Source organism: Hylobates moloch, unplaced genomic scaffold (genome assembly GCF_009828535.3).
Source record: "Hylobates moloch isolate HMO894 unplaced genomic scaffold, HMol_V3 SCAFFOLD_14, whole genome shotgun sequence".
Lineage (NCBI taxonomy): Eukaryota > Metazoa > Chordata > Mammalia > Primates > Hylobatidae > Hylobates > Hylobates moloch.
In genome coordinates, this window is record NW_026652289.1 from 47,975,475 (window position 1) to 48,000,212 (window position 24,738).

A 24,738-nucleotide genomic window follows, 5' to 3' on the forward strand; every position below is an offset into this window, starting at 1 on the left:
GCTCAACCCCCTTTTCCTAACATTTGTGAGCCCTTCTGCTATGTCTCAGAGCCAGCTGTCTAAGCCACTGGGGGCAGGGAGATTGCCCCTGCCCAAAGAGGCTAATCCCACATTGCTGAGCAAGGGGTCATCCGTGCCTTCTTGCCCCTAAGTGGCTTCCAGTGCCTGAAGACACATGTCCCGAGAAACATTCCGTTGAAGTGAATCCTAAAAGATTCCCAAATTTCTCTTGGGAATTCTTTCACCAAGGGAGGACAGCATTCTCCATTGGCCATTAAAAGCTTCCTGGCAGCAAGAACTGGGATTCCGCTTCTTAGCTGGCAAGATAGTCCTGAAACAGTTTCCAGCTGTTGAAGGCCTCAGAAGAGTGCATGTTAGCTAACAATGCTGGAAGTCTCTGCAGGAAGCTGTTAGCTGGAGACTGGTTGACCACTGTCCTCACTGGGTTAGAGGCCTGCTCAGAGATCGAGCCATGAGGACCTGAGCTGGCCTGTCCCTTCAAGGGTGCAGCAAACTCCTTCAGCAGAGCCCGTGCAGAAGAAAATGCAGGCACCCTTTTCCGAAAGCCAGCACTTTGGGTTACTCCACAAGTCTTCACAATAACAAGCTAAAATTTTCCAGAAGCTCAGCTGCTCCCAAGTCCAACTGCTGCTCAGTCCCCATGGTTGCTGGGCTTCACAGGGTCAAGAGACACAAGAGCAAAAGCAGGGGCAGGAGGCATTGCTTGCTGGCGTCGCTCTCTGCTTCTCCTCACTGCCATTTCTCACCAGGCACCTGAGTCTCTGCTCTCCCTTCAGGTAGCCCCAGGCCCAGCCGCACCGGAGTCCAGGGCTTGTCACCTGCAGAGCAAGGGGAGACAGGGGAAGAGGAGCCAAGTGTTAACAGGAGCCTCCAGAGGGGCTGCAGAGCAAGGCACTCCCACGGCATCCTCAACCTCATGGGGATGAGGATTCCTGCTGCCCAGAGAGGCTACAGAAGCTAGGATCTTTTCTAGGAATTATTGGAAGAAGAGGGAGCAGGAGGTAAGAGAAAGGGTCAGTTTAAGCTGTGAGGCAGGAGGCGAGATGAGACCTGCAGGGTGACCTGGAAGTTCCTGGGATAAGACAGCAGAGGGACAGCCATCCCCATCCCTACCCACCCTGCATGATGTGATTCTTGCTTTAGGCAAACCTAGGCAAGGTTCAGCTCAGTGACTAGCAGGACGGTGGGGTAGCCAGGAGCATGAGCTCCAGAGTCTTTCATCCCAGCCATGCAGCTCACATGGAGGGTGCCATCTGGACACTTGTACCCCATTTAAAAGTCTGTAATGCTGAGATGATGCACTGTAAATTCCAGGGTCACTGAGAATCAAAAGAGACACTGACCCGTGGTCAGTGCTCAAGCCATGAGGGCTCATGGTTTCAAGGACAGTCCGTGGCATGAGAGAAGAGATGGGAGATGGGACCTGAAAATCTGGGTTTGAATTCCAACTCTGGCTCTCATCAGCTGTGTGACCTCCGGCAGCCCATTCAATCTCTCTGTGCCTTCTCATTGTGAACATGGGAATAATACTACTACCGATAACCATGAGTTATTGTTGTGAGGGTCAACTGAGATATACTAACTTGAAAAACGTCAACTCATATATATCACTGGTCTCTGGAGTAGGAGCTTTGGGAGGTACAGAGAGGAATTGGATGTGAATCCTGCCTCTCAAGTATCTTACTGGCAAGAGGAGAGAGAGGCAAGTACACAAGGAACTGCACTCCCAAATGGCAAGCCGCTATCTTCTTAGGCAAAGGAAAATAAAGAGATGGTACCATTGACAGGATAGCACAATCTAGATAGTCACTCTTTGCTTCACTTAGCAAAGTTCAAGGGAAATATTTTATTTGAGCCTAATGACTCTGGACACTTCCCTTAAAATGACATATGAGAATATAAGTCATTTTTTCTCCTGTTGAGAGGTGGCAGGCTTTGGAATCAATACCACACCCTTGTGAATTTTCTGGGCACAGTTTTATTTATGCTTATATGTCACTTAATGGTTATATATCTGTTATGGGCTGAATTGTGCACTCCCCAAATTCATATGTGGGAATCTTGTCCCCCAGTACCTCAGAATGTGACTGTATTTGGAGACAGGACCTTTAAAGAGGTAACTAAGGTAAAATGAGGTCATATGGGTGGGCCCTAATCCAATATGACTGGTGTCCTCATAAGAAGAGGAGACTAGGATGCAGACACAAAGGGGAGACCATATAAAGAGACAGGGAGAAGACAGCCATCTACAAGCCAAGGAGAGAGGTTTCAGAAGAAGCTAACCCTCCTGACACCTCGATCTCAGACTTCTAGCCTCCAGAACTATGAGCAAATACATTTCTGTTGTTGAATTCACCCAGTCCATGCTACTTTGTTATGGCAGCCCTAGCAAACTAATATAGCATCCTCAAGTAAATCACCTAGCTTTTCTGAAGCCCACAGGTTTCTCACCTGTAATGACAATAGTAATAACTGAAGCAAACACTACCAGGGTCCTGTTAGGTGCGAGGCACTGCTTTATGCACTTTTCATATATTGACTAATTTACTATCTCAAAGCAATACTCTGAGCTAGGTATCATTATTATCTCTAGTTTATGGATGGGGAAACTGAGGCACAAAGTATATAACTTGCCCAAGGTCACACAGGAAGTAGGTGACAAAGTTCAAAGCCTGCCTTTCTTCTCCAGAAGTTGCGCTTCTAAGGATTAAACTATTTGCAGAATAATCTCAGGATCTCAGAATACAGGTGCTGGTAGGAATATGAGAGATTATAGAGCCAGCACTTCTCAAACTTCAGTGTGCACCTATGTTTCCCCAGGAAACTTGCTAAGAAATGCAGATTCTGATTCTGTAGGTCTTGCTGAGAAATGCAGATTCTGATTCTGTAGGTCTGGGTTGGGGGCTGAGGTGCTGCCGAGGGTTACAGAACTAGTAGGTGGCTTAGTCAGGATTTGAACCCAGGTGGTCTGGCCCCAGAACCCACATTCTATAAAATGGGAACAAGAACACCACTCCCTGCCTTTCTCTCACCCAGGTTTACTGGGAAGAGTAAATGCTTGATTTGAGCCATTTCTCTGCCCCTGGTAGACAAAATAATGATCTTGAAATCAAGCCTGGGTGAGCTTGGGGGAAGGTGGGCAAGAATCTCCCTCCAGCTTTCTTGTGGTGGCCAGGGAAGCTTCTATGTTTCCCCCTTCCTTTGTGACCTAGGTTTCTTGTTCATGGACTCTTAAATCCGTGCCATAGCTCCTGGAGGACTGGATCGCCTGCACAGGGTCCACTAAGATCCTTTTCTGGTTAAGGACCCAAAAGTCCACCTTTGTGGACACCAGAAACCACAGAAACAAGAAAGCAGAGCTCAGAGATCTTGTTCACACAGGACAGAAATCTTCCCTGACAAATTGTGATACAGAAACCCTTCTCTGACATTGCCCAGTAAGAGCCTTGTCCTCCTCTCCTGGGTCAGGTAAGGGGCAGCCAAACACACCGCGCCCCCCATGCCCCACCGCCTCCATCTGCCACTTATTCCTCCCCAGGCCCAGCTGTCTCCTGACAGAGAAATGCATCTCTCTGGTCACTTGGTCCTGACACAGTATCCCTAGAGAGAAGGAAGTGGGAGACAGAACAATCCAAGCACCCCTCTGGATCACAGATAAACACAGGAAGAGTCCCAAGCCTGGGGAACTTCCAGCAGCCCTGAGCTCCCTCCTGCCAGCCCTTTCTCAGAGGGCTTGCTGTCAGCACAGTCTCCTTAGACAGGATGTGTGGGACTGCTGTGCAGGGACCCCAGGGACAGGGCACCCCGGCCTGCATCCTTGGAGAGAAGCACTTAGAAAACCCTTTGCCTCTGCAGATCGGGGCATCCCAGGATGCTGCAAGAAACATGTTTCTCTGGCATGAGTTACTTTTACCTTCTGAAAACACACCTGCCCAGACCTCTCCCATTGCTGCAAAGACCAAAAACCCCAGAGGCCCTCCAAAGCCTGGTCTCTCTTCCAGAAACTGTGCTTCTAATTCCTAAAAATAAAACATCTTGCAGTTTAGCTTCAGGCTCACAGAAGTTAGGAGCTGAAATAAGACACCTATTCCAGCGCGCACTCTCTTATGCCTATCAATGTGGGGGAGGGGACTTGTTAAAATGCAGATTCTGATAGGGCAGGTCTGGGGTAGGGTCTGATTCTGCGTTTCTAACAAGCTCCCAGGGGAGGCTGTTGCTGCCGGTTGGTGGACCATGCTTTAAGCAGCAAGGATCTAGTTCATCCCCGCCCTCCCCATTTTACAGATTTGTAAACTGAGGCTCACAGAGTAGAAGCGAATTGCTCATGTTGATTAGGAGCAACTAAATGGAAACCTGAACCAGTATCTGATAGGGGAATTGCTATCTGAGCTCAAGTTACGGGACACGTCATCTTCTCTGTCACTCTGCTTGCTTGGGAGGAGGAAGGGCGAGAGAGGGGAGGACTAGGCCTATTTATTCCTTCTTCTGTTTCTATTGAGGCAACACTTAAAATCATTATTTGGATAGTAAACACATGCCTTGGGTACCTATTATGTATCCATAGAGTCTTTTTTTTTTTCTTTTTTTTAAACAGAGTTTTGTTCTTGTTGCCCAGGCTGGAGTACAATGGGGCGATCTCGGCTCACTGCAACCTCTGCCTCCCGGGTTCATGCCATTCTCCTGCCTCAGCCTCCCAAGTAGCTGGGATTACAGGCATGTGCCACCACACCTTGCTTATTTTATTTATTTATTTATTTATTTTTGAGACAGAGTCTCACTCTGTCACCTAGGCTGGAGTGCAGTGGCGCCATCTCAGCTCACTGCAACCTCCGCCTCCCGGGTTCAAGCAATTCTCTGCCTCAGCCTTCCTAGTAGCTGGGATTACAGGCGCCCACCACCATGCCTGGCTAATTTTTTTGTATTTTTAGTAGACATGGGGTTTCACCATGTTGGTCAGGCTGGTCTTGAACTCCTGACCTCAAGTGATCTACCCGCCTCGGCCTCCCAAAGTGCTGGGATGACAGGCATGAGCCAACATGCCCAGCCAAGAGACTTAAATTATCTTTTTCCTAAAATACATTGATATGGCAAATTTCCAATGGGGAACCACCTACAGAGCCAAAGAGGAGAGATGCTACAGTTCCCTGTGATAACAGAAATTTACCCTCATGGACTCACTCTATCTCCAAGCATGGCAGAGTGAATCCCATTTGATCCTGCTGTGCCATCAAGTCCAAATCCCTCCTCACCCCACCAATCAGCTGTAGGGGAGGGATGGTTCCAAAGCCTTTGGCAATTGCAGTTGGGAGAAATGTAGCTCTGAAACTATTTAACATCCTCCTATTCATTCAGCTCACATTGTTACCTTGTGGGCGGCTACTACACTGGTGCTGGGGGAAAAGGAAAGTAAGATCCCCACCCTCAAGGATCCCCCAGTCCCATCCCCCTGTGCAAGAGGCACTGAAATCTAAATAACGCACGTGACCCTCCCAGCAAACCAGATATGTCCTAATGAAAAGTCAACCTGGGGGAGGGAGCCAAGATGGTGGAATAGGAACAGCTCCGGTCTACAGCTCCCAGCGTGAGCAATGCAGAAGATGGGTGATTTCTGCATTTCCATCTGAGGTACTGGGTTCATCTCACTAGGGAGTGCCAGACAGTGGGCGCAGGACAGTGGGTGCAGCGCACCGTGCGCGAGCCGAAGCAGGGCGAGGCATTGCCTCACTCAGGAAGTGCAAGGGGTCAGGGAGTTCCCTTTCCTAGTCAAAGAAACGGGTGACAGACGGCACCTGGAAAATCGGGTCACTCCCACCCTAATACTGCGCTTTTCCAACAGGCTTAAAAAATGGCACACCAGGATATTATATCCTGCATCTGGCTTGGAGGGTCCTATGCCCACGGAGTCTCGCTGATTGCTAGCACGGCAGTCTGAGATCATACTGCAAGGTGGCAGTGAGGCTGGGGGAGGGGCGCCCGCCATTGCCCAGGCTTGCTTAGGTAAACAAAGCAGCCGGGAAGATTGAACTGGGTGGAGCCCACCACAGCTCAAAGAGGCCTGCCTGCCTCTGTAGGCTCCACCTCTGGGGGCAGGGCACAGACAAACAAAAAGACAGCAGTAACCTCTGCAGACTTAAATGTCCCTGTATGACAGCTTTGAAGAGAGTAGTGGTTCTCCCAGCACGCAGCTGGAGATCTGAGAACAGGCAGACTGCCTCCTCAAGTGGGTCCCTGACCCCTGACCCCCAAGCAGCCTAACTGGGAGGCACCCCCAAGTAGGGGCAGACTGACACCTCACACGGCCGGGTACTCCTCTGAGACAAAATTTCCAGAGGAACAATCAGGCAGCAGCATTCATGGTTCACGAAAATCCGCTGTTCTGCAGCCTCTGCTGCTGAGACCCAGGCAAACAGCGTCTGGAGTGGACCTCTAGCAAACTCCAACAGACCTGCAGCTGAGGGTCCTGTCTGTTAGAAGGAAAACTAATAAACAGAAAGGACGTCCACACCAAAAACCCATCTGTACGTCACCATCATCAAAGACCAAAAGTAGATAAAACCACAAAGATGGGGAAAAAACAGAGCAGAAAAACTGGAAATTCTAAAAAGCAGAGTGCCTCTCCTCCTCCAAAGGAACGCAGTTCCTCACCAGCAACGGAACAAAGCTGGACGGAGAATGACTTTGATGAGTTGAGAGAAGAAGGCTTCAGACGATCAAACTACTCCAAGCTACAGGAGGAAATTCAAACCAAAAGCAAAGAAGTTAAGAACTTTGAAAAAAATTTAGATGAATGTATAACTAGAATAACCAATACGGAGAAGTGCTTAAAGGAGCTGATGGAGCTGAAAGCCAAGGCTCAAGAACTACGTGAAGAATGCAGAAGCCTCAGGAGCCAATGTGATCAACTGGAAGAAAGGGTATCAGTGATGGAAGATGAAATGAATGAAATGAAGCGAGAAGGGAAGTTTAGAGAAAAAAGAATAAAAAGAAACGAACAAAGCCTCCAAGAAATATGGGACTATGTGAAAAGACCAAATCTATGTCTCATTGGTGTACCTGAAAGTGACGGGGAGAATGGAGCCAAGTTGGAAAACACTCTGCAGGATATTATCCAGGAGAACTTCCCCAATCTAGCAAGGCAGGCCAACATTCAGATTCAGGAAATACAAAGAGTGCCACAAAGATACTCCTCGAGAAGAGCAACTCCAAGACACATAATTGTCAGATTCACCAAAGTTGAAATGAAGGAAAAAATGTTAAGAGCAGCCAGAGAGAAAGGTGGGGTTACCCACAAAGGGAAGCCCATCAGACTAACAGTGGATCTCTCGGCAGAAACTTTACAAGACAGAAGAGAGTGGGGGCCGATATTCAACATTCTTAAAGAAAAGAATTTTCAACCCAGAATTTCATATCCAGCCAAACTAACCTTCATAAGTGAAGGAGAAATAAAATACTTTACAGACAAGCAAATGCTGAGAGATTTTGTCACCACCAGGCCTGCCCTAAAAGAGCTCCTGAAGGAAGCACTAAACATGGAAAGGAACAACCAGTACCAGCCACTGCAAAATCATGCCAAATTGTAAAGATCATCAAGGCTAGGAAGCAACTGCATCAACTAATGAGCAAAATAACCAGCTAACATCATAATGACAGGATCAAATTCACACATAACAATATTAACTTTAAATGTAAATGGACTAAATGCTCCCATTAAAAGACACAGACTGACAAATTGGATAAAGAGTCAAGACCCATCAGTGTGCTGTAGTCAGGAAACCCATCTCAAGTGCAGAGACACACACAGGCTCAAAATAAAAGGATGGAGGAAGATCTACCAAGCAAATGGAAGACAAAAAAAGGCAGCGGTTGCAATCCTAGTCTCTGATACAACAGACTTTAAACCAACAAAGATCAAAAGAGACAAAGAAGGCCATTACAGAATGGTAAAGGGATCAATTCAACAAGAAGAGCTAACTATCCTAAATATATATGCACCCAATATAGGAGCACCCAGATTCATAAAGCAAGTCCTGAGTGACCTACAAAGAGACTTACTCCCACACAATAATAATGGGAGACTTTAACACCCCACTGTCAACATTAGACAGATCAATGAGACAGAAAGCTAACAAGGATACCCAGGAATTGAACTCAGCTCTGCACCAAGCGGACCTAATAGACGTCTACAGAACTCTCCACCCCAAATCAACAGAATATACATTTTTTTCAGCACCACACCACACCTAGTCCAAAATTGACCACATAGTTGGAAGTAAAGCTCTCCTCAGCAAATGTAAAAGAACCGAAATTATAACAAACTGTCTCTCAGACCACAGTGCAATCAAACTAGAACTCAGGATTAAGAAACTCACTCAAAACTGCTCAACTAGATGGAAACTGAACAACCTGCTCCTGAATGACTACTGGGTACATAACGAAATGAAGGCAGAAATAAAGATGTTCTTTGAAACCAACGAGAACAAAGACACAACATACCAGAATCTCTGGGACACATTCAAAGCAGTGTGTAGAGGGAAATTTATAGCACTAAATGCCCACAAGAGAAAGCAGGAAAGATCCAAAATTGACACCCTAACATCACAATTAAAAGAACTAGAAAAGCAAGAGCAAACACATTCAAAAGCTAGCAGAAGGCAAGAAATAACTAAAATCAGAGCAGAACTGAAGGAAATAGAGACACAAAAAACCCTTCAAAAAATTAGTGAATCCAGGAGCTGGTTTTTTGAAAAGATCAACAAAATCGATAGACCGCTAACAAGACTAATAAAGAAGAAAAGAGAGAAGAATCAAATAGATGCAATAAAAAATGATAAAGGGGACATCACCACCGATCCCACAGAAATACAATCTACCATCAGAGAATACTACAAACACCTCTACGCAAATAAACTAGAAAATCTAGAAGAAATGGATAAATTCCTCGACACATACACCCTCCCAAGACTAAACCAGGAAGAAGTTGAATCTCTGAATAGACCAATAACAGGCTCTGAAATTGTGGCAATAATCAATAGCTTACCAACCAAAAAGAGTCCAGGACCAGATGGATTCACAGCCAAATTCTACCAGAGGTACAAGGAGGAATTGGTACCATTCCTTCTGAAACTATTCCAATCAATAGAAAAAGAGGGAATCCTCCCTAACTCATTTTATGAGGCCAGCATCATCCTGATACCAAAGCCTGGCAGAGACAAAACCAAAAAAGAGAATTTTAGACCAATATCCTTGATGAACATTGATGCAAAAATCCTCAATAAAATACTGGCAAACCGAATCCAGCAGCACATCAAAAAGCTTATCCACCATGATCAAGTGGGCTTCAACCCTGGGATGCAAGGCTGGTTCAACATATGCACATCAATAAGTGTAATCCAGCGTATAAACAGAACCAAAGATAAAAACCACATGATTATCTCAATAGATGCAGAAAAGGCCTTTGACAAAATTCAACAACCCTTCATGCTAAAAACTCTCAATAAATTAGGTATCGATGGGACATATCTCAAAATAATAAGAGCTATCTATGACAAACCCACAGCCAATATCATACTGAATGGGCAAAAACTGGAAGCATTCCCTCTGAAAACTGGCACAAGACAGGGATGCCTTCTCACACCACTCCTATTCAACATAGTGTTGGAAGTTCTGGCCAGGGCAATTAGGCAGGAGAAGGAAATAAAGGGTACTCAATTAGGAAAAGAGGAAGTCAAATTGTCCCTGTTTGCAGATGACATGATTGTATATCTAGAAAACCCCATTGTCTCAGCCCCAAATCTCCTTAAGCTGATAAGCAACTTCAGCAAAGTCTCAGGATACAAAATCAATGTACAAAAATCACAAGCATTCTTATACACCAATAACAGACAAACAGAGAGCCAAATCATGAGTGAACTCCCATTCACAATTGCATCAAAGAGAATAAAATACTAGGAATCCAACTTACAAGGGATGTGAAGGACCTCTTCAAGGAGAACTACAAACCACTGCTCAATGAAATAAAAGAGGATACAAACAAATGGAAGAACATTCCATGCTCATGGGTTGGAAGAATCAATATCATGAAAATGGCCATACTGCCCAAGGTAATTTGTAGATTCAATGCCATCCCCATCAAGCTACCAATGACTTTCTTCACAGAATTGGAAAAAACTACTTTAAAGTTCATACGGAACCAAAAAAGAGCCTGCATTGCCAAGTCAATCCTAAGCCAAAAGAACAAAGCTGGAGGCATCACGCTACCTGACTTCAAACTATACTACAAGGCTACAGTAACCAAAACAGCATGGTACTGGTACCAAAACAGAGATATAGATCAATGGAACAGAACAGAGCCCTCAGAAATAAAGCCACCTATCTACAAGTATCTGATCTTTGTCAAACCTGACAAAAACCAGCAATGGGGAAAGGATTCCCTGTTTAATAAATGGTGCTGGGAAAACTGGCTTGCCATGTGTAGAAAGCTGAAACTGGATCCCTTCCTTACACCTTATACAAAAATTAATTCAAGATAGATTAAAGACTTAAATGTTAGACCTAAAACCATAAAAACCCTAGAAGAAAACCTAGGCAATACCATTCAGGACATAGGCATGGGCAAGGACTTCATGTCTAAAACACCAAAAGCAATGGCAACAAAAGCCAAAATTGACAAATGGGATCTCATTAAACTAAAGAGCTTCTGCACAGCAAAAGAAACTACCATCAGAGTGAACAGGCAACCTACAAAATGGGAGAAAATTTTCACAACCTATTCATCTGACAAAGGGCTAATATTCAGAATCTACAATGAACTCAAACAAATTTACAAGAAAAAAACAAACAACCCCATCAAAAAGTGGGCAAAGAACATGAACAGATACTTCTCAAAAGAAGACATTTATGCAGCCAAAAAACATGTGCAAAAATGCTTATCATCACTGGCCATCAGAGAAATGCAAATCAAAACCACAATGAGATACCATCTCACACCAGTTAGAATGGCCATCATTAAAAAGTCAGGAAACAACAGGTGCTGGAGAGGATATGGAGAAATAGGAACACTTTTACACTGTTGGTGGGACTGTAAACTAGTTCAACCATTGTGGAAGTCAGTGTGGTGATTCCTCAGGGATCTAGAACTAGAAATACCATTTGACCCAGCCATCCCATTACTGGGTATATACCCAAAGGACTATAAATCATGCTGCTATAAAGACACATGCACACGTATGTTTATTGGGGCACTATTCACAATAGCAAAGACTTGGAACCAACCCAAATGTCCAACAACGAGAGACTGGATTAAGAAAATGTGGCACATATACACCATGGAATACTATGCAGCTATAAAAAATGATGAGTTCATGTCCTTTGTAGGGACATGGATGAAACTGGAAATCATCATTCTCAGTAAACTATCGCAAGGACAAAAAACCAAACACCGCATGTTCTCACTCATAGGTGGGACTTGAACAATGAGAACACACGGACACAGGAAGGGGAACGTCACACTCCGGGGACTGTTGTGGGGTGGGGGGAGGGGGGAGGGACAGCATTAGGAGATATACCTAATGCTAAATGACGAGTTAATGGGTGCAGCAAAACAACATGGCACATGTATACATATGTAACAAGCCTGCACATTGTGCGCATGTACCCTAAAACTTAAAGTATAATAATAATAAAATAAAATAAAAATAAAAAAAAGAAAAGTCAACCTGTAATTACTCACTTGAGTTTAAACATAAGAGCAAATAATTTAGCCACAATGATAAATCTGGCAGGGTGTCCAAACTTTTGGTTTTCCTGGGCCATATTGGAAGAAGAAGAATTGTCTTGGGCCACACATAAAATACACTAACAGTAGCTGATGAGCTTAAAAAAAAAAAAGGGCTGTGCATAATTTTCATGATATCCACCCATCACAGATAAGCAAAAAAAGTCCTCACGTTCAAAGGGTTGGACACGGCTGCATGCTGTCCAGTACAGTAGCCATGAATCACATGTGGCTATGTAAATTTAAATTTAATTATAATTAGATAAAATTAAAAATTTAATTCCTTGGCTGGGCGTGGTGGCTCATGCCTGTAATCCCAGCACTTTGGGAGGCCGAGGCTGGTGGGTCACAAGGTCAGGAGATAGAGGCCATCCTGGCCAGCATGGTGAAACCCCATCCCTACTAAAAATACAAACATTAGCTGGGCGTGGTGGCGCAAGCCTGTAGACCCAGCTACTCAGGAGGCTGAGGCAAGAGAATCGCTTGAACCCAGAAAGCGGAGGTTGCAGTGAGCCAAGATTGAGCCACTGCACTCCAGCCTGGGTGACAGAGCGAGACTCTGTCTCAAAAAAATAAAAAAAAAATAAAAATAAATAAAAAATAAAATAAAAAATTTAGTTCCTCAGTTGCACTAGGTACATTTCAAGTCCTCCATAGCTTGTATATGGTTAGAGGCTACTATATTGGATATCACAGGTTCAGGACACATTTATCACTGTAGAGACTTCTATGGAACAGCTCTGAGCCTCAGGACTCAGAGTGGTGTAGGAGGTCCACACTAGAGCTACAATTCAGTTCAGAGCGACAGTTCTCATGGTGGTATTCCCTAACAGCAGCATCACACTACCTGTTAGAAACACAGATTCCCAGTTCCACTCCAGACCTACTGACCAAGTGACTCAGAAAAATCTGAGGGTGGGGCCCAGAAAGCTGTCATAACAAATCCTCCAGGTGATTCTGATATGCGCTTACATTTGAGAACCATTAGTTACAGAGTATTAATTAAATCCCAAAAGACACTTGTCAGCCATCAGTTAAGTGTCAACCTCCTAAATATTTGAAAATGTATCAGGCTTTATCATAACAAGATAGATCCAAATTTAAGTCTCAGACCTGCCACTTAAGGGCTGTATGTGTAGTTGGCCAATTACTCAACAATCTAAGCCTCTGTCTGCTCAGTTGTAAAATGGGGGAATAATAGTAGCTGTCTTAGAGGTCTGTTAGATGGGATGAGATGATGCACGCAATGTGTGTGGTACAGGGGCCAGCCCGGATGAAGACTCCATAAAGGGTCAGTGTGTCGCCATTACCCAGGTCTGCCTCCCAGGCGGTGATGGATGCAGCTGACCATCAGCCTGGCTTACTACATGGGCTTTTTAGGGTAGCCCTTTTCACTAACAAATTGGTAGAACTGCATCTGCAGATGAGAGTTACATCTAAACAAGAGGTGCTTTTTCGAAAGCTTGTCACAGAGGGCTTATGCAGGAAACTCACCCCTGCCGGGCAATATGTTTATGACCTGGGGAAAAAACCCAAATATGACCTAATGAGAGTCCCTCACTGGGCTCTGGGCAAAAGTTCTGCCTGGATTATGTGAAGTGTGGCAGATGCACCAAGCCAGAGTCCTGGGGTCCTGGAACAGTAAGGCTTATCTAGCAGAGAATTCAGGAGCGGAGAAAGGGAGGTTCCTGCTACCCCAGAGGGCCGGGGTATGAGAAGAAGTCATTTCTGCGTGGCAGCCTGGCTCATTGTTTTATTCCAGGGGGCTTTGCTTATCTCTCACATTCAAGCAAAGCATAGCTCCCAAAAGAGGGAAGGGGAAGGGGAAGGGAGAAGACAGCAGAGAAGAGGGGAGGGGAGTGGAGGGCAAAGAAGAGGACAGGAGAGGAGAGGGATTAAAAGATAAAATATGGCCTTGTTTACCCATCCCAGTATTAAATTCCCACCCTTCTGGGGGATTCCATGAATGAAAACACAACACCTGCTGGGCGAGGGGCTGTGAAAGAGGAGAAAGGGTGATGGAAATGCAGCATATAGGGAGCAGATCTCTTCTTAGTCCCACGAACTTCCTCCTGGCCCCCAAAGGCCTTGCCCCATTCTGATGTTTGCTTCCTTGATTTCAATGTTTTTTCTCTTCCAGACCATCCTCCCAGCTGCCATGCTCAAGCTTTTGAAATGCATAATTTGTTTTAATTACAAAATAAAATAATTTCTACCTCCCCTAGAGGGTTCTCCCTGGCCCTAAATTTCCTATCAATTCCTTGTCCCTCTGCATCCACATCATATTCATCAAACCCTTCTTTAAACTTATCTCATTCTGTCTTCAGAGTTCCGAACATTTTCCACCCTGGGCTGCGGGCTCCTTCAGGGCAGGGACTCCGTGAACACATTTTTCCTTCCCAACAGACCTTAGTTCAGTAGCTTGGCACACCAAGGCTGCCCAGTCAACATTGGACTGAGTGAATGTGTTTGCCAAATGAATCTGGCTATTTGCCAGCTCTGCAACTTTCAACTCTTTGTCCAACACCTCTATCAAAACAGGTGGGTGTATTTTGAAGTAGAAATTGGAGACATTAAAATGAGCAGATTTAAAAAAAAAATACATTACTCTTTTTTTGCCATTTAAGCATTACCCTCAATTGAGGAAAAAAAGAGTTATTTTCCCTGCTAAAGTTGGTTTTGTCTCCCAGCATCATAAAGCAAGAGGGGAAGTCTTGTTACTGATACAGGTGCTCCCAGGCTCACCAAATCCAAGGCCAGCCTGCCCCTCCTACAGTTTGAAGTGACTGGAGGCTGCAGCGAGGAAGGGTCCTGGCCTCTCCCACCAATCCCAGGACTCTCTGGAGAGGGTGCTGCCCACTATAAAAGGTAAGCCAAGTGTCCCAGTTTTCCCTGCCCTCAGTCCCCAGGCCATAGACACCCATCACCTCTGAGATTCACTTATTCCCATAGGACAGGCCTCTTGCATGATTCCTCCAGGTATTTCTGGGACTCCCCACGGGTGCCTACACAAATCCTGTCCCAGCTCATGCTGCAAGTATCCTGGGATTTCACGGCCACAGCCTCTTGCTGGGGGTTTAGCTAAGCTCCATCTCCACCCCTGCTCCTCATCTACCTGCTGCTGTCTTTGTGCTTGGGACATGAGGGATTCTCCCCCAGCCCAGCCCGCCCTGGAAGCTGCCTCCTACCTCACAGCGAAAGTGGCCCATCTTATCTGCATGGAGAGGGAGAGTCCATGCTCAGTTACATCTTCCATAGCCAGGTGACCTGGCTCCCACGGTATTAGGGAGGCTAACAGAGAGGTTCATTCAACACACATAGGACCCGGTAATGAATGCTGCTCTGGTAGCTGGGTCGCTCTCCACCTTAAACCTCTCCCGACTGTCCCTCCAGCCCCAACTTTGAGTCTGCATGGCACAGGATGGCTTCTTCCATGATGGGATTCTTCTCTTGGAAGCCTTATTGTCCTTTCCTGAATTTGAGCATCTGTCTGGCCTTCCCAGTCCATCAGATGGTCTGTAAACAAGTGAGCCTCATCTGGAAAGACAGTTTAAATTCCACCAGCCCAGCCCAGGCTCCTCAGCCTCCGTATAAATCAGTGGATGCAAGTAGGTATTTCAGGAGAGGAGCTGCCACCTGACGTCAAAGACAAGTTGACCTGAGTCCCAACTCTGGCCTCCCCAGGCATCATCCACAGAAGGCTCTGCCAGCTGGCTCTCGTCCAGGCAGGGAAAGTCTGCCAGCATCAGGGGAGCCCAGGAGGCTGCCCCGCCATGAGCCTTTTTATTCCCAGTTCCCTGGGCAAGTGCGGTGTGGGCTGGCTCCTCAGAGCCGGCAGCTAGAAGGTCAGGTGATGCCAAGAGCAGCTAGATCACAGAGTTCAAAGACCTCAAAGGTAAGATGAGCCTCTCTTGAGACCCTGAGTCAGAACTTGGAGCTACCCAAGTCTACTCACTGGGCTCTACATCTTCCCAGCTGGTTGTGTGCACTGTACTGACTTGGTAAGTGATTGTGGCGATAACCACTTCATCAGTTGTATTTGTTAACTGAAAATACTAGCATCAGCAGTTGGCTTGGCATTTCTTCTGGCCTGAAGTTATTCTATGTGTGCCTACTTGTTTCTGGGGCTCAAGAAAAATTTCTACCAGATGCCCCCTGACCTCTCCCCATCACCCCCTACCAGGGTCAAGACCCACATCACCCTTCACCGAGGTTATTTAGTGGCCCTTTTTTCCTCATTCTCCCCGCTGGGGGGTTCCCAACCCAATGGGGGAAGGGAGGCTCCTAGTCCCAGGAAGACCTTTGTTTCAAAGAGGAGAAAATCAGTGCTTAAGCAGAGTGAGGATGCCTGGACAAGGATCAGCAAAGATGAGCGTAGTGCAGGGTTCATTCATGAAGCACCTTCAGTGCAAAGTTAAGGAGTCTGGATTTTATCCTGAAAGCGTGGGTGTGGGGCACTGGCGGACAGGAGCCGCCAGAGGCGTGAGTTGATGTGTACTTTTAAAAGATACCACTGCCAGGGACAGGGAGGAGGAATGGGAGGGGAATAGGAGTGCAGCCTGGAGGTCTCTGCTGGAATTTAATTAATCAATCCATGTTTATTATTAGTGCCTACTGCATGATGGTTCTGGGCATTGAGACACGGCAGGAAACAACTCAGGAAAAGACCCTGCCCTGGATCAGGTTAGAGCTGACAGTCCAGTTGTCGGAGAGAGGGATTGCAGGAGGAAGACTAGAAACCAATCAGCAAGGAAAGGCATCCCATATATGTCTGATCATCCAAAGAACTACAGAGAGAAATCAAGCACAGGAGAGGAAAGCTCTCTCTGATAAGGTGACATTGAAGCAGGCACCGGAAGAAAGAGACAACACGGTTAGGAGATGCCATGGGAACACACAGGCAGAGGGAACACAGCAAGAGAAGGGCGTGAGGGAGTGCAGCAGGCAGGGGCTGGAGCTGCGTAGTGAGGTCAGAGGGCAGAGGGGTCAGCACAGCTAAGGGGTAGGGTAAGTTGAGGGTGATAAGATGTGAACACCCAGGTGGCTGAAACTGGGGTGGAGGCAAAGTGGGGGTGAGAAGGGAAAGGAGGGACATGCGTAGTGTCTGAGGCAGGGCATGCTGTAGAAACGATGCCTTTCTCTGCAGCAGATGCCCACTCAGCTCAGCGCTTCATTGATTACCTGTTAGGTGAGATGGGCATTGAAAATCCCCACCACTGGATGTGGTGTTTGCAGTGCTGCAGTGCTGGCTTAAATAAACTCCGCAGCAAGCATTGTACCATTCTCATCCCATCCACGGCTTTCACACTAACAACTAATCCTTTTGGAGCGATGCCTCCAGGCACTGCAAGTACATCATCTCAGACTGTGTGGGCCCGACTTACAACTGTTCTTAAGATTCTAGTGCCCAGAGGGAAGACAGGTAATGTGACAGGGTCCAAGAAGGCTGGATTCTAGCTAAGTGGGCCATACCATACACACCTGGACATGAAAGAAGTTCTCAAAACCGGAAGATCCTGGAAAATGTTAGCTGCTATTGGAATGGTTCTATGTGTGGCTCTGTTTTGTGTGTTCAAACTATTTTTGTATGATAGAAGTGTAATTCTAAAGCACCCACTTTCCAAATTAAACGAAGGAACAAGGGGAACGAAGCGCCGGAGAGACTCACCCAGAGGCCTTGAAAGCAGGTGGAGCCAACAACCTGAGCTGGAAAGGTCTAGAAAGTGTGTGTGTGTGTGCCTGTGTGTGTATGTGTGTGTGCGTGTGTGCCTGTGTATGAGTGAGAGACAGGGAGATTACTCTGCAGAGCTTGACAAGCAGGCAGATGCACCCTACCCTTAGGCTTCTGACTGTGGATCTGGGGCAGGACTCAGTAATCTGCATTTGCACCCCTGCCAGACACCCTGAAAGATTCTGATGCAGGTAAAACCCTTCTAGAGGTACAGCGGAAAGGGGAAGACGGGTTTTCTTCTCTCCACTGACTAAAGGAAAAACTGCTTTTTCCCTCCATTACTCTAATACTTCCGACCACTAAATGTGCAAGGGATTTTCAAACCAAGCAATTCTCCAGTTCCTGGTGCACAATAACTAGGTGCTCTACAATCCGTTCGATTCTGATACTGTCTACCTGGAGTTAGCACACATGCCATGGACTGAGATCTGTGTTTGGACCCAGGGCAGGCCCACCATTGCCTTCCGGCATGTGGACTGTGAACTAGGGGTGTCCTTCAAACTGGAAACAAGGGCCTTGTGGGGCAAAGGCCTTCTGACCTGGGCAAAGGCATATTCTGCTGGGAGCAGCAGGAGAGATGGGACAGGTAGGGCATCACTGCCAGCAAGATGCCTTCTGCTCCCAGAGCTAGATGTCTTCAGGAGAGGCAAGATCCAGACACGGGTTTAGAACAAAAGGTGATGAATTGGAACCAGCCTTAATGATTGATGGGAGAAGGTGCTACATTCAAAATGAATGAGGAGCCCACAGAGGATGTTTGTGAGTTTCATTCCCTGCTCCCGAATTCAGCCCCTTGATCTTCCTTTGCAGCCATCTCTCCCTTTACTCTCAGTCCATGTGGCTCAACGGGGGCTGATCCACTCACCTTGCTCCTAAGGTAGATGTGTGACCTGGCCTGGCCAATGGATAGATCCATTCCCCTGGCTGCTGTGATTGGTTCAGGATGTTCACATGACCCAAGTCAAAAAAAAGGGACATTGGCTGGAACTACTGGGAAAGCTGGATCTCATCCCACTGTGGTTGGCAAGCCTAGAGTTGCTGGGGCCACCCTTAGCTCTATATTGAGAGAGGCTCCCTAAGAGTGAAGCTCGCACAGAGGAATGTGGAGCCTAGAGATGGAGAAAGCTAATACTTGAGCACCCAGACCCAATTATGCCTAAAGCTACTACTATCCCTGGACTTTTCAATTGCATGAGCCAACAAAGTTCCTTTTTCATTTAAGCCAATTTGAATTGTGTTTTTGACATTCACTATGGGAACAACCCTAACTAATAAGAAGCCAAAAGGAGAAGGAAAGATGAAGGTTAGTTCTTTTTTTTCTTTTTCATTTTTTTGAGATGGAGTTTCACTCTTGTTGCTCAGGCTGGAGTGCAATGGCGCAATCTTGGCTCACTGCAACCTCTGCCTCCCAGGTTCAAGGGATTCTCCTGCTTCAGCCTCCTGAGTAGCTGGGATTACAAGCATGCGCCACCACGCCCAGCTAATTTTGTATTTTTTTTTTTTTTTAGTAGAGACCAGGTTTCTCCATGTTGGTCAGGCTGCTCTTGAACTCCCAACCTCAGGTGATTCGCCCGCCTTGGCCTCCCAAAGTGCCGGGATTACAGGCATGAGCCACCAAGCCCAGCCGAAGGTTAGTTCTTTACAAGTCTTTTTGCTCTCATAAAGTGTTTATTTAATTAATGAGGCCTTACATTACTTTATTGGAAAAGAAGACTTATTTTCCTCAATTGTATTGTGTCCCCAAAACATGCAGTTCCCTAGAAAATGTGACCCACATCAGAAAGAATGAAAATCTTTACTACCACTAAGGTTGATGACTATTTCATGAAGGATTGTGCAAGAACCACACACCAGCCTACTCCCCACCTTATCCCAATCCATCTTCCACAGATCCACCAGCATGGATCATGGCACATTTTTGCTTAAAACCCTCCAAGGGCTTCCCATCACACCTAGAATGAAGTCAGAGCCCTTTATCCAGCCCTGTGTGGCCTGACCCTTTTCCAGCCTCATCTCACGCCAGTCTCCACCCATGCAACATGGGCCTCTCTGTCATTTCCTTGAAGATGCCAAGCTTGATTCTGCCCCAGGGACTTTTCACATGCTGCTCCTACTGCCTGGAATGCTTTCCCTACTCCACTCACCCTCAGGTACCAGTCTAAAGTCCTGTTCTTACAGATGCTTTTCCTGCCATCTTCTTCCCAGCTGAAGGTCTCTCCCTCAATACCCTTTGTAGCATCCTGGTTATTTTCTTCACACAGTTTATAATCATATATTCACTAAAGAGTTTGCTTGTTGTCCATTAACTTCACGAGGGGAGGGATTTGGCCATTGGTGATGCTACTCAGAGTGTGGTCAAGGGACCAGCAACATCAGCATCACCCAAGAGCCTGTTAGAAACCAGAGGTCTTGCCCCAGGCCACTGACTGGCAATCCTCAGTGACTAATGTGCACAGTGAAGTTTGCAAACTTCAACTTCTAAGGGTCCTTCCTCTGCTCTAACACACCTTCTGCCCTCATCCTTCCCCACTGCGAAAGGAGTCAGAGCTGCTGGCTTCTGTGCATCTCTTTCCATTCTCCTTCCCTTCCCCTGGGAAGCATTAATATTAACCAGTAGGGCCACGAAACACAGAGGATGCCATGAAATTTCCTCAAAGAGCTGGGGGCCCTTGCGGGCTTACATGAGAGCCTTGAGACAGGCGTGCAGCCCATGAATGAGCCCCTTAGGCTCGGACACACAAGAGGCCAATTTGTTGGCACCTGCTGTGCCTGGAAGCCAGGCTGGAATGTCATGAGGCAGGGCCTGGCAGCAGTTCAGAGAGTGCAGCCTTCCTCCCGGGCTCCTGTTCTCAGACTCACACAAACCCAGGAAGGGCAGAGACAGGGAATGTTTGCACAGCAGATAGACTTTCTCCACTCCTCCCTCTGCCCAGCCAGAGTGGAGTCGAAAGAGCACGCTTGATTTTAGTTCAAGTTTGGGCCAGAGTCCTCCTTTGATCTGAGAGGCTTGTCTTTTCCTGGGTTATTTATTTGTAGAAACCACTCTGGTTTCCTAGTACTTCAAATACACCTACAGGAAGCCACTGGCAGGTGGGGTTCTAACGCATAGACCTGTTTTACTGCCCTGAGTGCCATCGGCTCATTGTGATGGGATCAGTTACCTGGATCCCTGCACGCAGGTGAAATTTACAGCCCTGGGCTATAGAACAAAAGGCCCTGTTCTATGGAAGAAAATGTGTTCTGATAAAGCTAGCTGGGAGGAGTGGCCAGAAACAGTGAGTCCTGGGTTCTAGTTCTGGGAGACCTTGGCAGACCTTCCCTGGGCCTCAGTATTCTCTCTCTAAAGTGAGACCCAGGGAAATGCATATTTTAGTGCTTACTCAGGGCCAGGAAGCTTTGACAGAGATATGTAAGGATGACAGTTCTTGACTGCATAATCTCAGCTCGAAATCCTGAGCTCCGGGGCCCCTAACTCACCACTAGGGGACCCCAGGGTTCCACATAATCGCTTTCCCCTCCAACCCAACATTTTGCTATGAAAATTTTCAAACACATAGCCAAGTTGAAAGAATCTCACAGTGAACACTAATACAGCCACAACCTAGATGCTACCAGTAACATTTTGCTGCGTTATTGCACATCTATCTATCCATCCAGAGATCAATCTTAGTCTTTGGATGCATTTTACAGTAAATTAAAGATACTACCACCACATTTCCCCTTAAACACTTCAACCTGCGTATTATTAACTAGAGTTCCATATTCTTTTTTTTCATCTTTTGAGGGAAATTTTACATGTAAATAAAACACACAAACCTAAAATGCACACTTGTTGAGTTTTGACAAATGCATATGTCTCTGAAACCCAGATCCCCAGAAAGGTCCAAAACATTATCATCACCCCAGAAAGTTCCCTCATCCCCTTCCCAGTCAATTCCAATAAGAGGCAACCACTCTTCTAAGTGAGAAATACCAGAAACATTCCATAGATTCACTTTGCCTCTGCTAGGACTTCATGTAAATGGAATGATCCAGTATGTAGACCTTTGTACAAGGTTTCTTTCACTCAGCATGTTTTTGGGATTCACCTATGTTGCTGTGTGTATCAGTAGATAATTTCCTAGAATGGCAAAGGAATACCCAATTGCATTAATATGCTCTACTACACAACTGCCTTACTATTACTGCTTCAGGGAACTCCAATAAGATGGGATTTGGGAGCAAAAAGAAGGCACGGGCTGGGTGCAGTGGCTCACACCTGTAATCCCAGCACTTTGAGAGGCTGAGGCAGGCAGATCACTTGAGAACAGGAGTTCGAGACTAGCCTGGCCAACATGGCGAAACCCCGCCTCTACTAAAAGTACAAAAATTAGCCAAGTGTGGTGGCGCATGTCTATAGTCCCAGCTACTTGGGGGCCAAGATAGGAGCCAAACCGGGAGGCAGGAGCTTGAACCCAGGAGGCAGAAGTTGCAATAAGCCGAGATCGTGCCACTGCACTCCAGCCTGGGGAACAGAGTGACACTCCATCTAAAAAAAGAAAAAAAAAAAAGAAAAAGAAAAAAAAAGAAGGCACAACTTTGCTACCAAAATGCAGTGAGAATGAGCTGTGTTTGCCACTGTCCTTCTCCAACCCAACAAGATGCTTTGGAGGGAGGTGTCCTCGGCTCAGTTCCCAGTTCTACCACTCATCTGCTGTGTGAACCTGGGCAAGTTCTGTTACCTCCCTGTTCTGCGGCTTCTTCATCTGAAAGATGCTCGTGACAACAGGACCTTCCTCAAACAGCAGTTTTGAGGAAGAGTGAGGTAAGCATGTATTCCATAAATGTTACTATATGTTGGTGAGGAGGAGCTTTGACTTTTTATTTATTTATTTTTTGAGATGATGTCTCACTCTGTCTCAAAGAGCTTCAGTGCAGTGGTATGATCACATCTCACTGCAGCCTCAAACCCCTGTACTCAAGTGATCCTTCCATCTCAGCCTCCCGAGTGGCTAGGACTACAGGCACACACCACCATGCCGAGCTAACTTTTTAATTTGTTTATTCTCACTATGTCATGTTGCCCAGGCTGGTCTTGAACTCCTGGACTGAAGTGATCCTCCTGCCTTGGCCTCCCAAAGGGCTGGGATTACAGGCGTGAGCCACCATAGACATAGTTTGACCCCTGCATGTGCCACTTAGTGGCTCTGCAGGTCTGGGAAATTTCTGTAGGTTTTTTTAAAGTAGGTATAGCTTTATTATATTTTATAACATTATCTCGTGGATTTATTTTTCCTCTTCCTGGTTTTCTCCTTTCCCTCCCCAGGACTTCCCTTTGCATTTTTAGGCTAAGATTCCTGTCTCGCTTATAAAGCTATTAAGTATCTTCTGCCTAATTGAGGTTTCGAGAGGATTCAAAGAAATAACATATACAAAATGCTTAGGAAAGCACCCGGATTGCAGTTAGCTCTCTTATATAAAAGTTGTTTTCCATTGTTAGCTGTGTTCTTCAAAAGGGTAGAGCAGAGACTGATTTGCTGAAAACAAATGTGGATGCTCAAGGAATACTTTTGAAAGAGTCTTGCCCTGAGAAGTCAGGACACCAGGCTCACAGGTCAGCCTTGCGCTCCCTGCCCTACAGATGCTATTAAAAATGGAATTCAAGGGAGCAACTGCAAATTGCCTGAAGCATCTCCTGGGCCTTCAGCCTGGTCTCCCAGGAGCTGCAGCCCACGCTTGGTTCATAGCCAGGAGAAGTTGCCAGGCAGGGAGAAGAGCCCCCGCCTCAGGCTCTGGCTGCATTTGCAGAGCTGAGCTGTGGCCCAGGATGCTGGCCTAGGTTCAGCTCCAGTCGGCTGTGTTGCCTAAGATCTTCCAGAGGCTTCAGTTGGAAAAAGTTATTCCTTGCTTTTCTCCATAAAATGAGAGAAAGTGGTCCTGGCAGAGAGAGGAGGTAGCACTGCCATCTCAGGGCAGGCCTCGATGGCTCACTCAGGGCCTGCAGAGGCCCAGGGGACAGTGCCTAGTTGGAATCTGAACACAGATCTCTCTGACTCCAGCTTGTTCCTGCCTCTGTCAGTTTGCTTCTGGGTATTGAACATTTGGAAGTTGTGCTTCCAGCACCTGGGTCCAAGGAATAACCTTAAAAACCATCGAGACCATGACTTGCCCCAAGGTCCCATAACAAAGATTCAAAGCAAGATCTCAATTCAGCTCAATGCTCATGCATCACATATTAGGTTGAACAACACGAAATCGTCCATATTCAACTGTCTTGATCTATAAAAATGTCTGTTCTATGCCATTCAACCTATATGTTTATTCAGCCTTTCTTATGTATACACCATTGTCCTTAAGTCTGGGAAGTGGGGTTGTGGGAGCAGAGAGATGAGAAAACAATGCTTGCCCTTAGAGCTCTGTTCTAGAGCCCTTGGAATCTAATCTCTCTGTTTTGATCTTCTCTCTCAAGTAGTCCTACCTCTTACTATGAGATCCATGCCATTTGAATTGGGTCAATTCCCTTTTTAGGGCTTCAAAGGCCACCATATCGTAAGGCTTCCCAAATCTCTGCCTTGAGCCAGGGTCTCCACTCTGTTGCAGAGCCCTCTCTGTGATCTACCCTTTCACAAAATGGACCTCCTAGAGTCACGCTTGTTCAGCGAGATTTCTGACTCCCAGGCCAAACGGACTGGACCAGAGGCACAATGGACCAAAGCTGGGCTGATTATTTTTCTCCTGGTTCCAGTCCCTCCTTGTGGCCTGGCTTTATTCCTGCCTTTGATGCTGGGAGACACTCCCTATGTCCTTATCATAAATCCAAACCCCATGCTTTTTTCCCCCTTTCCATTTGACTAAATTTATCTCAAGTTGGTTTCTCTTACTTGCAACCAAAATCTTAGTTCTTCAGCCCATACATGAGTGATCTGACTTTTTTCTCCCAGGGTCTTAAATGGGCATTGGAACTCTCAGCCACAACAAACAGTTTTCTGCATAGATTTCTACCCTATTCTCAATGTCTCTCCTGTGCTAACAGTACCATCTCTGGTGGCCAGGACTTTGTAAGAACAGAGGAAGTCATTCTCCTGACTCACCTGGTATCCCAGGGCTGGACAGGAGTGAGCTGTGCAGGCTTGAAGGACTCATGATGATGGTACATGTGGGTGTGGGCCACCGGGACATTTTGCCCCTCAGCTATTCAGGCGCCTATTGGGAACTACTCTCGTGTGTTTACCAT

The 24,738-nt window shown here is 46.4% G+C and overlaps 1 protein-coding gene across 1 annotated transcript in view; it reads right to left on the reverse strand.

Annotated features, from left to right (window-relative positions):
• The window catches only part of CEMIP (cell migration inducing hyaluronidase 1), a 179,294-nt gene that overhangs the window by 79,963 nt on the left and 74,593 nt on the right, over positions 1-24,738 (reverse strand). The gene's annotated exons all lie outside the window — the stretch shown is intronic.